Source organism: Coturnix japonica, chromosome 6 (genome assembly GCF_001577835.2).
Source record: "Coturnix japonica isolate 7356 chromosome 6, Coturnix japonica 2.1, whole genome shotgun sequence".
In the NCBI taxonomy this organism is placed as follows: domain Eukaryota; kingdom Metazoa; phylum Chordata; class Aves; order Galliformes; family Phasianidae; genus Coturnix; species Coturnix japonica.
The window spans coordinates 13,122,398-13,137,048 of record NC_029521.1 but is presented as its reverse complement, the minus strand read 5'-3'; the positions used below and the strand labels follow the sequence as shown (position 1 = coordinate 13,137,048).

The 14,651-nt window shown below is 41.7% G+C and overlaps 1 long non-coding RNA gene across 1 annotated transcript; it reads right to left on the bottom strand.

The window, feature by feature from the left end:
* Positions 1-891: 891 nt before the first annotated feature.
* On the bottom strand, positions 892-14,435 carry LOC107315815. Its single transcript, XR_004307684.1, has 3 exons — positions 13,116-14,435; positions 2,284-2,446; positions 892-1,503 (listed from the first exon to the last, which is right to left on the bottom strand). It is a non-coding gene; the product is annotated as an uncharacterized LOC107315815 (long non-coding RNA).
* Between the last annotated feature and the right edge of the window lie 216 nt (positions 14,436-14,651).

Here is a 14,651-nt window from a genome sequence, read left to right as displayed (position 1 = left end):
TGAGCCTCGGGATGCAACAGTGGTGTGGACAGGGCAGAGCTGAGCTGGGCCTTGCTGAGCAGCTGGCTGATGGCAGCATCGCAGCAGGGCTCCGGACTGTTCCCCTGTGCTCAGCAGGGCCTGTACAGAGCAGCCCCTCAGAAACACAGGATACACACTTGGCTGCTGCCTGCACAGCAGTTTTCTGCACAACCTTCTCACTTGGCTTATAGTTACAGACACATTCTTTTCCTCTGAAACCCGAGAAGACCTTTAAAACCTTTTCCAACCTTTCATTCTGCGGAACACACAAGCCTACACTAATGCAACTCCCTTTGCCAATTCCTAACAGGCTTAACATTTTAAATACTGCTCCCAAGAGCCACTTTGCCATAAGCAGACCTCAGTGCTTCCAGACACCCACAGCTCGGTGACAGCACAAGCGGTGCTGTGGGAAGAGTAAAGGGGAGTCCAGGGGGACGCCGGCTGCGGTACAGAGCGGCGCAGAGCCCGATAAGTCCAACGGCACCCAAACACCGCACATCTGGAAGAACCCGGAGCGAAACCCACCTGGTACCGGACAGCAGGCCTTGGTTTGCGAGGGGCGGAACGGCAGCGCTGGCAGGGACTGAACGGCAGAGATGATGAGCGCGGAGCTGCGGGGCCGGGCAGCAGCGGCCGCCAGGGGGAGCCCCCGCCGCGCTCTGCAAATGGCGCCGGGGCGGACACCCGCTCGTGGCTGCGGGCTGCCCTGCATTGGGGTACCGGCACCACACAGCAGCGTCCCGCAGCACCATGAACACGGTGCCCAGCAAGTGGCAAAGCATCCCAACACATCTGGGAGTCTCCTGAGAGACTCTTCATTGTAAATTCAACTGAGAAAGAGGGATCGATCAAAGAGCAAACAGATGATGTACAATGTGAGACCTGGCGCACGTCTGTGACAGCGTCCAGCTCAGACGTAACACAGAGCTCATCATTCTTGATCAGCTTTTTTCACATGAAAGAGCTGTTTGTGAACTAAAACAAGAGTTTACACTTTGCAAGAGTTGTTAGTGGTAAAACAAGAGCAATGCCATTGGGCAATTCAGATCTGTAAACACAGGTTTGCAACTGTCAGACATTGTCGTTGGCTTTGCCGCAGCCTCAGATACTTCTTGATTCTGTCTACTGGAAGATGTTGAAAGCATTTATCTCTCCTATAAATCATATACAGAGCTGTGACTGACACCTGCTTCATAAAGAATGAAGATGTTAACAGTCCGTGAAGTTATGCCAACTAACGTCTCCTGCAGACTGGTTCTGATTGTGCTGCGGGTGTATTCATTTAGGCAATAAATATCAGTGTGTGGGATTAACCTGACAAACCTGTAGCCAGTGAGAAACGAATACTATGTAGGGTGTGAATCATTCTGTGCAATCCATTATTAACATCTGATTCTACTAGAGTAGAAACCCCAGGTTGCTCAGGTGCCTTCACTTTTCTAACTTCCACGCTCCAAATGTTGTGGCTCCCCAAGGTGGCTTGCAAAGGACAAATAAAATAAAAGAAAAAAGTGAGAAAATTACTTTCTGTGTTGAACTGAAGTGTGCATATCCTCATTGCAAACAGAAGGAGGGGCTGCTGTCTGCTGTTTAGAATCCCCAAGGCAGTTTGCCACAGCCAAGAGAAATGTTTGCTACAGCTGTGATGTATTATGTGCTTTAATTGCTTTTCAAAACGTGAAGATAACTGTGATATTTGGAGGAAATGGGTGAGCTGCACTAATAAGCTCTGCTTTGAAGCAGATTTAGCTCACACTGGGCCATGCAGGCTTCTCTACTAAACTTTGCCAGCTCCTTGGGGAGCTGGAAGGGAGAGGATGGATCTCAGACGTGATCTACCCAGCCAAAGAAGACAGATTAACAATTTATTTGGAGAAGTATCAACAAAGGCCTATGCCCTTTCTTATAAGATCCTACAGTAAAAGTAGCTAGTGTTAACTGCAGAGCTGCTACATTAACCTTGTTTTGAGCCAAAGCAACACTGAACATCAGTTTTTGCAGAAGTTACATGGTCCAAGTGAGAGCCACCTTGGGAATTAGTGTTGTACTACTTGCTGCAGGGATGGGGAGCCAGCAACACATCAGTGTACGCAGAAGACTCAGTAGGGTTTCTCAGACCTTTGCGAATGCTCAGTTTCAGACTAATGTCTATCATTACGCTTTTCCCAAAAGGTTTTAGACCCCGGTTCCAGCTGGTGATGTATGAAGCCAATTCATTACTTCCATCTACTGGGAAAACGTACTGGGATTTTGACTCACCTATATGTGGGTTGAAGGTGCAGTGAGAGTGTTGATTACAGATGGGTGGTCTTGAGTGATGGGAAGTGGTGCAATTCACTTCATCCATCCCCTGCAGTTGAAGTGCGTAGGCTTCATCCTGGGACTTGCACGGAACAGCATCCCCAAATATGGGGATTTCTTACTAAAAAGAGATGAGACAAATAAGAATGACTTGTCAGCGGCTCAGGGCACATTGCCTCCACAAAGCTGTACTCTTCAGACCCCATGGAAAGCTTTTTTTTTTTTTTTCCTCTTTTCTTGCAGCTGTGAGCTAACTTAGCAATAAAATCAGACAAGACGTCAGCAAAGGCAACTAGTGGAAACTGGCAGATTCAAACAGAATAGCTGGAGCGAAGCTTCTGCTGTCATCCTGTCACTCCCAGATAACCAGACACTTTACAGTAAAAGTAGATGCAAATAGGATATTCAATCACAGGTCCCAGTTTCTACTTTTCCATGACAACTAGGTGTGATTTCTTTGTATGCAAGGTGCTTAGTTCTGAGAACCTGAAGTTACACATTTACTGGTAAGCATGAGTGGGCCACAAGTGGACTGGTTTTCAGAAATGCTGGAGTTGCTGGTGATTTCCAAGTGGATCAGTATCCTGGGAGAAAATACTGAAAAATCAGCCTGCTTTCACATGCCAAATATTTATTCCTAGATGACTGCCTCACTCACATGTGCTGGCTCACTTCTCCTTTGACCTCTGTGAGACCTGTTTTCCTCCTCTGAATTATGTAAATAATGATATCCTTCCCTGTAATTTGGCTGAATAATAATATGCAGATACTATACACAATTAATTGCTGATGTTCTCACAAATCAGGAGCAGGCAAATCTTTAAATTTTAAAGATTTTGGCTTTTAAACTGCTTTCAGGAGAGAATGATTGTACTGGGAAAAAAAGGAACCAACCACAAACCCAAACACTTGCAGGTACACACCTTGCAGTAATTACAGCCGAAGCCATAGTCATACTAACGTGAGCGTTATCTGTTAATAAAATGGCATTCTGGATTCCTTTGCATAAACAACTACACACAGCTCTGAGCAAACACAGACAAGTCCACGCCAGCACACTCCACCGCCCAGTCCCAGCTGCCTGTGAAGCAAGGGACTGTTGGTGAGCCCTGTCTGCCAGCGCCCTGAGCACCTCCCTGCCCCAGGGTGTAGCTGCTTCTGTGCAAGGCCTGAGCTGATGCAGCTCTGCAGGAACCTGCTGGGAGAAGCAGCTGAGGAGCCACGGCCTGCCTGCTTTTGCCCTAAACCTCACTCCTTGCCCAAGCTGTTGCAGTATCACAAAAAGTCCCAAGTTGGAAGGGAACCACAAGGAACATGGAATCCAACTCCCCACAGCCACACGGAACAACCCAAAACGTAAACCCTGTGTCTGAGAGCACTATCTAAACGTACCTTGAACTCCAGCACTTGGGCTGTGCTTGCTGCCCTAAGAGCACCTAACCAAGTGCTCTTACAAGATCCATGTTCAGCACAAGTGCAAACTAAATAAATCACACAAGTTACCATGTTCAAAGGGAGAATGATCTAAGAGGACCTTCATTTTAGCAAGTAGATGAACTCAGAAAGAGTTTATCTTCCTTTTGGTTAAAAATACAGTAGTCCAGAAACAAAACTTGACAATATGAATGGTGTAACCCTAAGCAAAATGCATTTTATTTCAGGCCCATGTGTAACTGTAATAAACTATTTTCAGCTAATGCACATCAATTTCTTAGATTTTCCATATCATTAGTTTTACTCTGATTTACTCACTCTCTATATTTATACTTTTTTAACACTCTTTGGTCTTTGTGAGAAAAACATTTTTTTCCACTGTCACCTTCTATCTAGTCACAGTTGAATGATGTGACCAACTAAATATGGATTACACTGCATGTGGTTATTTCCATTATGTCTTTAGCTGGTGCTCGATAACACTGTTTTTCTTACTACAAAATATTTTGGTTTCTTTGAAGACATTCAGTGACAGAGATGAAAACAAAGATTAAATTATCCAAACACAGATGCTCAAAAGCAGGCATACGGGAAGTTCAGTGTAAGGATCCTCGTAAATAAAGTAATGCTTTAATTTGTTAGTGAACAAAATCTGAGGTGCATACCGACCCTTGATAACATTATCAACTGAAAGGGGCAGTACGCACCTCAGATTTTGTCCATGGCTACTAAAGAAAGCCACTTCATAAAGTCCTGTTTCTAAAAGTGGTTAATTTCCACTCTTGAAAAAGCAATGTGCTTTTCATTTCATCATTTGGAAAGGTGGTCCAGACCATTAGCTGTGATTGGCATAGAATGCTTTTCCCTTCCAGCCCAAACACACTTACAACCAGCTGAAACAGTCTGTACAAGCTGTTCCAGGGGTTGTCCTAAGTGACACTTTCTACATAAAGAGCATCAACCATGCAAATGTCAGTTAACCAGGTACATTTTTTCCATCCACTCATCTCTGTGTCCTAAAACGCTTCTTCAAATCTCTTCAAACAGCAGTTTACCACCTACTCCCTCAGCGCTTAACACCATAGAAACTCATCTATGCGTACCCTCCTTTACTATTCTTATTTCCGAGTATCTTCTGGTCTCATCTCTGCATGTATTTTTATCATTTTTCCTGAGAAGGCTGTTGTCCTCCATACTGCATAGGCAGATTTACCAGCTGTGTTTAATGGAAGAAAGTCTCCTTGCAGCCATTAGATATGTGTTGGGCCTCCAGCTTCCTCCCCTGCAGGAGTCTGCAGATAGTATAGTGCAGGAATAGAATTCAGCTGGGGAAGAGAATTCCAGCTCAACTGACTGATACTTATTGAACCTGAGGAAAACGGGAAGTTGTTGCTAAAGTTTCTGACTGTTAACTGAATTTTCATTTACCTGCATTAAAAGGTCCAATTAAAAGATGATTATTCAGGAAGTTAATTTGAATAAATTTTGTTGTCACTGAAAACAATATTTCTCTAAAACATTGTAAGTACCTTTAGGCAAACATTAAATTACTTGGAGGGGCATTTTAAATAATCTGACAGTAATAAAGGTGCCAACAGTCAGCATTTGAGTTAGGGCAGAGACAGCAGTACAATTTAGCTTTAAAACTCATTAGTCAAGTGTCTCATCAAGGCATAAATCTGGCTTCCAAAGTAGTAAAATAGTTTGTGTGTGTTCTCATGGTTAGAGAAGAGATGGGATCATCTTTCTGTTACCAGCCAGGTCAAAAAGCAGGATGCTGAACTGGATGGATCAAATACTATCACCTATAATTATGTTCCTGAAGGCATGTAGAATATATAGAGTTGCCTTAACAGATTCCCTAAGAGGCAAGACCTTTCATTACCTGGTAAACTCAAGTAGCTGTGACACATATAGCTAGTTATTTGTTAATTTCCCAGTTGATCAAAAGCAGGGTTTTTTTTTTTCCTATTAGCTCCTCAGTGTTCCCTCATTCCTGTCTTAACTTGAAGGAAAAAGGAAAGCCCAATGACACATAAGAGAGCATGAAAATGGCACCACAAAAAGCACAGCATTGCTTAATGAATTGGGAAAAGAATGAGAAGAAAGGAATGAGCATACTCTGTCTTATCGCTTTTTGCAAGGTCCTTCCTGCAGCACTACTTAGAGATGTGCATTGCCTTGCTTTTCCAGTCATCAGGCAAAAAATAACCAAGGAGTAAATTCAAACAGGAATATGGTGACAGTAATTGTAATGCTCACTTCTTGTATCTGAATAGGATCTGTGTCCCCTTGTTTTGTCTAACTGTGTTATATTCTCACTTACAGGTTCTGCAAACCAGATTTAAGATGACTGCATGCTCTTACACTTGAAGTTGTAGCAGCTTCACTAAACAGGTTCAGCATTTAGCTAAACTAGTCATGTCTCCCTGCTTACCCATCTTCTCCAATATAGATATCCTATGATGAAGTGTAAAATGATGGAATATACTAAATAGGTTCTTTGCTTATCCACCTCTAAAGGCACCTTCTGCATTAGGAAAAGAATGAAAGAGTTGAAAAATACCCTCATATTTCATAACATGTTCTAAAATATTAGTGACTCACTAACTTTAAGGGTTGCACATCAAATAGCACGGTTGTTGGTATTCCTTCTCAAAGGCAAATATGGTAAGAAAAATTACTTACACTATTGTGGCTTCTGAATGCAGCTCATGTTTTAGCAGCCCACAACCTTTTACTGGTTCTAAAGGAAGATTCTAATGCTCTCCACAAATACAAGGACTGAGAACAGGTGTAAGGATAAGTTAGTTAAGTAAATAAAATAGTAAGTAGCTGCTCAGTTGAGCACAGAGATTGTGGTTTCTCTCGTCACTTACTCAAGCCACTGTCAGTAATGAAACTGGAATGCAATATCACATAGCAAGTGAATCAGCACACACACATTCACCTTCACACTGACAGCACAAAGGTGCTAGCCTGCAGCCAGAGTTTCTTGGTTTCTGCAGAAAGGAATCATCCATTGGTTTTCTGTTTAGAGATAATCTTCCTCTGTAACATTCAGGCCCAAATCTCAATTTCAGAAACAAAGCGCAAAGTGTTGACATGCCTGAGTCCCATTTTCTTACAATTCCATTAACAGCAGCTGTGAGGAATAGATTTGGATGAGATTACCTGCACCACCAACTTGCTTTCCAGCAGAGAAGGAATGAAAGCAGACCTGGTCTTCTGGTTGGTTTCTATTCAAGGAACAAATATAGCTGGCATGTTACCAAGTGTTCAGTAAATTATCACCCTGTGCCATCTCTACATTCATGAAGCCCTCCCACAGATGTACTTGAAATATGCCTGTCTTCCCATCTGCAGCAAATTAGCTCCTTAAGGGTTAAATACTATTTAGGGGAGGAAGGAGATAAGTCATCCTATAAAGGAAGCCTTTAATCAGCAATAAAGAAAGGAAGATCATCCTGTTGAAAACAGTGTGAAAGGAAACGTGGAACCATTTCCTCTGCAAACCACACACTCACCATACTATTCATTCCCATGAAGGATAGTATCAGTCATGTTATAAAGTGAGATCAGCTCCTATTCTTTTCTAGTGAAATTATACAAAAACTTGTTAGGAACCAAACTGAAGACAAAGGAAGATATTTGAAAAGCCCTGAAAGAATTCCCAAAGATGCACTTGCATGCTGGTGGGCTTTTTTTCCCCAGCTCATGCCGTAAGTACTTATGCAACAGACAGCAGAAACATATTCAAGCAAGATATGGCCAGTTCTACCTGTTACCTTTGTGAGAGGTGCCAGAGAAGTGTTCAAGAAACAGAGTGTTGGCTTGAGAAAAGCTTCTTGCTACCTTCTTGCTGTTCAATGACAATTCTGCCCACCATAACGCTTTGTTTAAGAGCCTTGTGGTTGCAGAGGTTTGAAAGCCTCAGGAAGGGATGGACACTGCGTAACTTAGGGTTTGGCAAATTCACCTCCTGAATGTTGCTGGCTGCCAAGAAAATTCATTTTGACTCACATGCATTTTGACTCACATGCAGCCGTATGTATTGTTGTATGAAAGGATATGAATGGGTGACCCTTAAAATCAGCTAAAAATATCCAGCCATTATAGTAGATTTCTATATGGCCTAAAGAACCGTTCCTGTTTGCAGAGGACACCTCCTTCAGCTCCCTGAATGCCACTTGACTAAAAAGCTCAGGCGGTTGGCCTGGCCTGCCTGGGAAAAACGCAGCAGAAGCACGGAAACGGTGGTGACCTGATGATGTGTCAGCGAGGAGTGGCAGGCCTGAAAATGACAGTACAGAGCCCAAATGGAATACAGGCATATAATCAAAGGCCGGTTTGATACATCAGTTCTGCCTTGCAGAGCTTTCTTAAATTCTGTGCAGCAGGAGCCTGGAGGAAACACTGTTTGACTTCCTACTGCTACTGCTCTACGACTGACAATGCTGTTTAAAAAGATCATTGAGTTACTTCCAAAAATGTGGCCCCTTACTTGCTTCCTGAGTTGGTAACTTCTGAATTGTTTCAGAAAATGGCTGAACTGAGAACCTCCCCAGGTGTTGTCGAAAGGATTTAACAAAGGAACAAAAACAAGCCTTAAAAACAGAGAAGCTCAGGCTCTCTTCTCTTAAAAACACCTTTGGCTGTGTAAACCTAAAACATCCTGAGTCTCATACAGCTGCATGCTCTTAACAGTCATTAGTCAGCCTACACAGCACACCCAGGTGATAACTAAGCTTTATCTACTTGTATGCCCGCTAAATGGATATGAGCAATGAGAAATCAAAAATTTCTAGTTTACCTAAAGCAAAATGGTGGCAAACAATTGGGATCTGCTTGATAATATTTTCCTGTTTTGCTGCAGGTGACTCTCTTTGGTTAACTAGCAGAACTTTTCAACTTTGTCTCCAAAACCAAATCCTTTCATTCCACATGCATGGGAACTTCCCATCCTGCACAGGGAAATCACAGGCTTCCTGCCATTAAAAAGAAAATAAAAAATCAAACTGCTATGTTTCAAAAAGCTGTCTGCTCATCACAAGGTTCTGCCTCCATTAGTTTCATGCTTTAAATTAAACTTCAAACTCACATCCAGCCAGGATATGTTTCTTGCATTTAATATCTTAGCACTTCCCCTGGAGTTCACGCTCCAACTCTTGACATCAGTCTACAGAAGGACTCAGGTTTGCTGACTGTATTTAAAAGGGAGAAGAGAGAAATGGCCAAGATACACTGTATTCATAGCAGACAGGATCACAGCCTGGAGTCTGAGCTATTATAAAGCAGAGGTCAAAGAGGTGTCAGATCTGCATCCACTCAGAAGCCAGATCAGAAAAAAAAAAAAGAGATTTAGAGCCCTTCTGTCTTAGTGGGTAGGAGGACAAGGACTGCTCACATCTGAAGCCCAGAAACATTGCTGCTCTTTAAAAGTGACAGCTCTCAGACTAATTTTTTTGCTGAGAATTTGCAGCTTGTTTTAATGTCCCCACAGACTATTTGGCAGCAGCACAAAGGTTTCTTCAAACAGCTGTGGGATATTACTGAGCACTCCACACTGCTAGCAGTGCTGTAATTCCCTAACCACTGTATAATTAAGGGCTTTATTGAGGTCCAGTGACATTGCTACGTATTTGAAGTGGTGCACCTCGTTTCTTAGATCTGACTGAAACAAATCAAGAAAAAAAAGGGTGATTTCTATCCAAACCTTGATCTGCAAAGACAGATTCTTTTACAGTGCTTCATACTTTTTGAGGCCGTAGTCCATTAACGTCTCCCATTTGCCTGCCCCTTGGAAAACAACAATTCTCTAAATTTGCTTTTAGTCACTATCAGAGTCCGAGGACTCAGCCTCGAGACTTGGCACTTTCAAGAACAGAGCAGCTGAACACTGAGCCTTTTGTTCTCATCTCCCATTGAAAAGAGAATGAAATTCCTGAGTGGATGATGTGATCTTGTTCGATCATCATTTATAACTTCTTCCTTTGTTTCCTGCCATGGATTTCCCTGGGAAAGAAACAAAGAAGCTTTCCCTGCTTGCTGTGTGATTTCCCTGCTCTTCTGCTGACAAGCCAAACGTTTGGTGCTGACTGGTGATAACATTACACTCTATGGAAGAGGCAAAGGGGAAACCATCTGTCAGCACTCAAATAATAAAAATTGCCATGGCCACATTTCACTGCTGATGATTTCTTTGTACTTCTACCTTTACAGAGCAATTTTCACTCTCAAAAATCATGCAGACGTTGTAAAATATGTTCAAGAATTAAAAGCTGACTATCAACTTCTGTTATATGAGTCCTTCATGAAAATACATGCTAAATGACAGGATGACACATACAGACGTTTGCAGAAGCAAACACAATTCTTCTGCTGTAGTAGTGACTGCATTTAGTGAGTGCACTGTACATAGTATCTGCAAGGATGGGAACTCTCTCCTGTAAAACAGGCGTCTAGAGAACTGCTACAAATTTTAAACAACTTGAGTGACAAACACAGGTCACCTTCAGATGCCCAGCGTTTTGTTGAAGTACCATTGCATGCTTCCTCCCCAGCAATGTATGTAGCAAAGACATGAGAAACACTTGAGAAGATTTCAGTCCTTTGCAGTTTTCTTGTTCATCACTACCTGTTCCCTTCATGTACAGATGTTTTCTAAAATATATTTTGATATATGCAGACAGAAAGATGAATTATTGTCTAAATGGATTTCATGTGGGTCACCCCCAAATCTCCGCCAAAAAAAAAATAAAAGGAAAAACATGTCATAGTCATATTCTATCATATAAAGTAAAACTTCCAATGCACTATAATATAAAGGGAATATTCTGAACAAGTACAGGCATTACAACCTGCTGGTAGAGTAGAAACTACAGATTGATTTTACTACAGTGACTAAAACCCCTTGAGGCCTGATGTAATTTAACCTGTTTTTCTTAAGGAAGTATATTCAATGTAGGTTTCGGCAACATGATTTGTTTTTCACACATCATGAATTCCCCAGCGAAAAATCCTGCCTCTTCTCACACATAGGAAATAAACTGTGTGATGTTCCATGTGAGATTTTCCCTTCAGCAGAAGATTAAAGACAAACAAAAAAACTTAACACAGCAAAACCCAATCCAGTTTTAGTTGAAAACATTGGTAGAATAATCATTCTTATGGGAATTGAAATGAAACAGTAACTTTGACATTTTGAGGTGGATGCAATTTTCCATATCCACTGTATCTGCAATTTTGAGGGGTTTTCCTAATAATAAATGCCCATACTGACCAGGCTTACTTAACATTCGTGCCACTTACTACTCCTTATCTGTCTGACCTATAAAGGAGATAGGGTAAGAAAGGCACAGGGCTCAGACTCATGGCATTCCCAGGAAATATGTTTCTCTCACAGTGATTTCTAGTGATGGCAGTTTCATATACACACAGAAAAAAAAAAAAAAAAAATATATATATATATATATATACATATATATATATTAGATAGCTGAGAGTACAGCAGGTGTCACAGGCTTCTGATCAAGACCATCTCCAGTGAGACAAGTTACACAGCTGGTAACAGAACTCTTAAACATCTGTCCTACAGAACAGAATAGGAGAGGAAGAGCTGAAATTTTGTTTCTCTGGACACTTGAGCTCACTTAAGTTCAAAAGAAGATGCTAAGCACTAAAAGCAATAAACATGCTGGTCTTATATTATTTTTTCCTTCTATGACTCTATATACACAAGTAATTACTTTTCTAGGTCTTAGTAAATTATACTTCCTATTTCTTTCTTTTTTTCTTGTGTCCTAGTATTATAAAAAAATCACAGCTCCCTGCCTCAGTGGCAGATGGAACTAAAGGTGACTGAAGACTCATGGGTTGTACCCAGGGACAACTGGCAGACTGTCATCAAAACAGATCTGGAGAGGCACACAAAAAAGAATCTAATAAATGGCCAGTCCTGAGTATCAGCTGTCCTAAAATACATGTTTGTCGCACAGAAGAATATCATTTTATCATCTTTAACTGTAATATTGCTTCTTCTAATGCCAGAATGAGCAGCTAGAGTGAATCTGGTATAAGACAATGTACATAAAATCCATTGGTGTTCCAATTAAAAATAAAACTGTTATATTTCCTTTCACCATTTAAAGGCAGCTGTAAGAAAGAAGTGGACAGACATTAGCTCATTATCACATATGTTGTGATAGGACAGGGGAAAATAGTTTCAAACTAGAAGAGGGGATATTTAGGCTGCATATAAGAAAAAAAGTCTTTTACAGTCAGGGTAGTGAGGCACTGGAACAGGTTGCTCAGAGAGGTGGTGGATGCCCTGTCCTTGGAGACATCCAAGGATGGACAGGGCTCTGAGCAATGTGTTCAAGCTGCAGGTGTCCCTATTCATTGCGGAGGAGTTGGACCAGATGATCTTTAAAGGTCCCTTCCTATTCAAACAGTTCTATGAAACTATCACATTATTTTTAAGTCCATGCATGTAAATAAAGCCTTCAAATTCTTCGCCGTCCACCTTCAAAACAGATAAGGCATATCCTCTCATGTACGAGGAACCAAGAATTACTAAGCAGATAATGATCTACACATGAACGTGCTTGTATCAGCAAAACCAATTTCTACAGGGAGATGGACATTCTGTGGGTGCTGCATTTGAATATTCTAACTTTCATGCAGTCTCTATGGGAGCCTCCCCACCCTCTGGTAACAGATGTTATGTGATACCCAGATACTTGGTTATTTTTGTTGTTGTTCTTTAATTTCTAGTTCAATATATCTCCTCTAGTTCAAGTCTGGACTGAAAGATGATAAAAACCCAAGTCTTTTCAGACTTAGGAGATGAGCACACAATGTCTTTCACTATAGAAGATTATTTTCGTAACTTATTTATGCAGCTCAGTGATCAGGCACTAGAAATATCAGGCACAAATTAATTCTTAGTCACTTCTGGTGACAGTCTCACCTGCAAGCCATGATAGTCATGGCCTTTTCTGGGACTACTGACAGAACAAGCCTTGTTGCATGACTGATGATGAGGTATCATACCTCTATACATGTTTCTGTTGCTGCACATTTCTGTTTCTTTCCCTAAGCTCTGAAAGAATTAATGAGAAGATAAAGTGCTTTGCCATAGTCAAGTGTATGTAAACCCCACAAAATTTCCTAAATAGGAAAAAATAATAAAGAAAATAGTAGGTAAAAGGAAACAACAGTAGCTCAATTGGATAGATGAGAGTCAAGCTGAAGAGAAATTAAAATCAGAGCACTAAAGAGGTGCACATGCACAGTGAGATTATTTTAGAGGTAGCTGGACTAAATCATTGAACTTCTCAATGAAAGAGAGTTACCTGTGGGTAGTGTCAAGTTCCAAAACATAATTCTTCTATGTTCACAACTGGAGGCCAGACCTGAGGCAGGTTAAAATCAGAAAAGACCTCTTTTGCCTGTGACTACCAGGAGTTTAATACTGTAGCCATCTTCAGCAGTAGCTCTGTGCTGTTGAGAGTGGATTATTCCACACAGCAAATATTTTGGCTGGCTAATTCCCTCCACATGCATTAAACCATATCCCTTGCAAGGCACTGTCCCACCTTTCTTGGAGGACACCCTGCATCTTTCCTCCTTAGGCTCTGCTGAGCACCATTGTACTGTCACAAAGCATTCAGCCTCATGTGTGTTACAGAACTGTTGCTAGGAGCTGGCTATTCAAATCATTAGCCAGGCCAAAAGGAGACCAGCAGAATTTTATTTTCTGGCCACTTTGATTTATGTTGATTCCAAGTTACGATTATCTTGGATGCATAATGGAAAGCCCTAAGTACTCTGGAATCCCTCTTCAGCTTTCAACAACTTGTCCCCCTTTTTGTTCGAATTCTTGCATCTTCTTATCATCCTTCCTCTCCACCCCAGCCTCCTACAAATACTGAATATTAGTTCCAGTCACAGCCCTGCATCTGTGGGCAAGTCTGACTGCCTTTACAGCTTGCAAGAAGTCAGTGGGAGCATTTGTCTGCCTTCTCCTGGCAGTCTCTGCTATATCTGCACCACACCATTAGTTCTGTTTCCCAGATTGGCACAGATTGCCTTGCTTTATATTTAGCTACAACACACCTCATGATGTTTCAGAATGTCCTCAGGTAAACTTACTAACTCCCCTGTCAAACCCATGAATCACACCTGGCATCTTCTATTTCACACACCAAGAAGAAGCGTGATAATACACATTTAATATCCATGCATTAGATGAGACATCCACACATACCCCTTAGCATACCTGCTTGTTTGAAATGTTTTCAACCAAGCAGCCAATAAGATTCCAATGATCAGAAAAAAGGAGCAGATGTTCCCACACAGAGCTGCAGCATTCTACATTGCACAGAGGGAGTGGATCATGAGGTGTTTCCTTTTGCTAGATCTCAGGACACAGGACATAAAACACAGAATTAACTTTGCATTGCTATGGTTCCTTTCACAAACAGCCAGAGCTGGAAGAAGAGCTGCAATCTTAATAGGTTGCTGAGATATGTCAAGAGAGGAGAAGGAATTTCTATTTTCCATCATGTTACTGCTGATTTCTTTCCCCACATCCCTGTAATCTCAGTTCTCTTCAAAGACACACCCATGAAAACTGTGAGCGATTTATTTTGCCCAGAGAGGTTGTGGATGCCCCATCCCTGCAGGCATTCAAGGCCAGGCTGGATGTGGCTCTGGGCAGCCTGATCTAGTGGTTGGTGACCCTGCCCATGGCAGGGGGTTGAAACTAGATGATCATTGTGGTCCTTTTCAACCCAGGCCATTCTATGATTCTATGGTCTTGGAAGTGCAGTTTTCCATGATACTGGAGTTTGCATATTGCCAGGATACAACATCAGCTTGGTTAAATA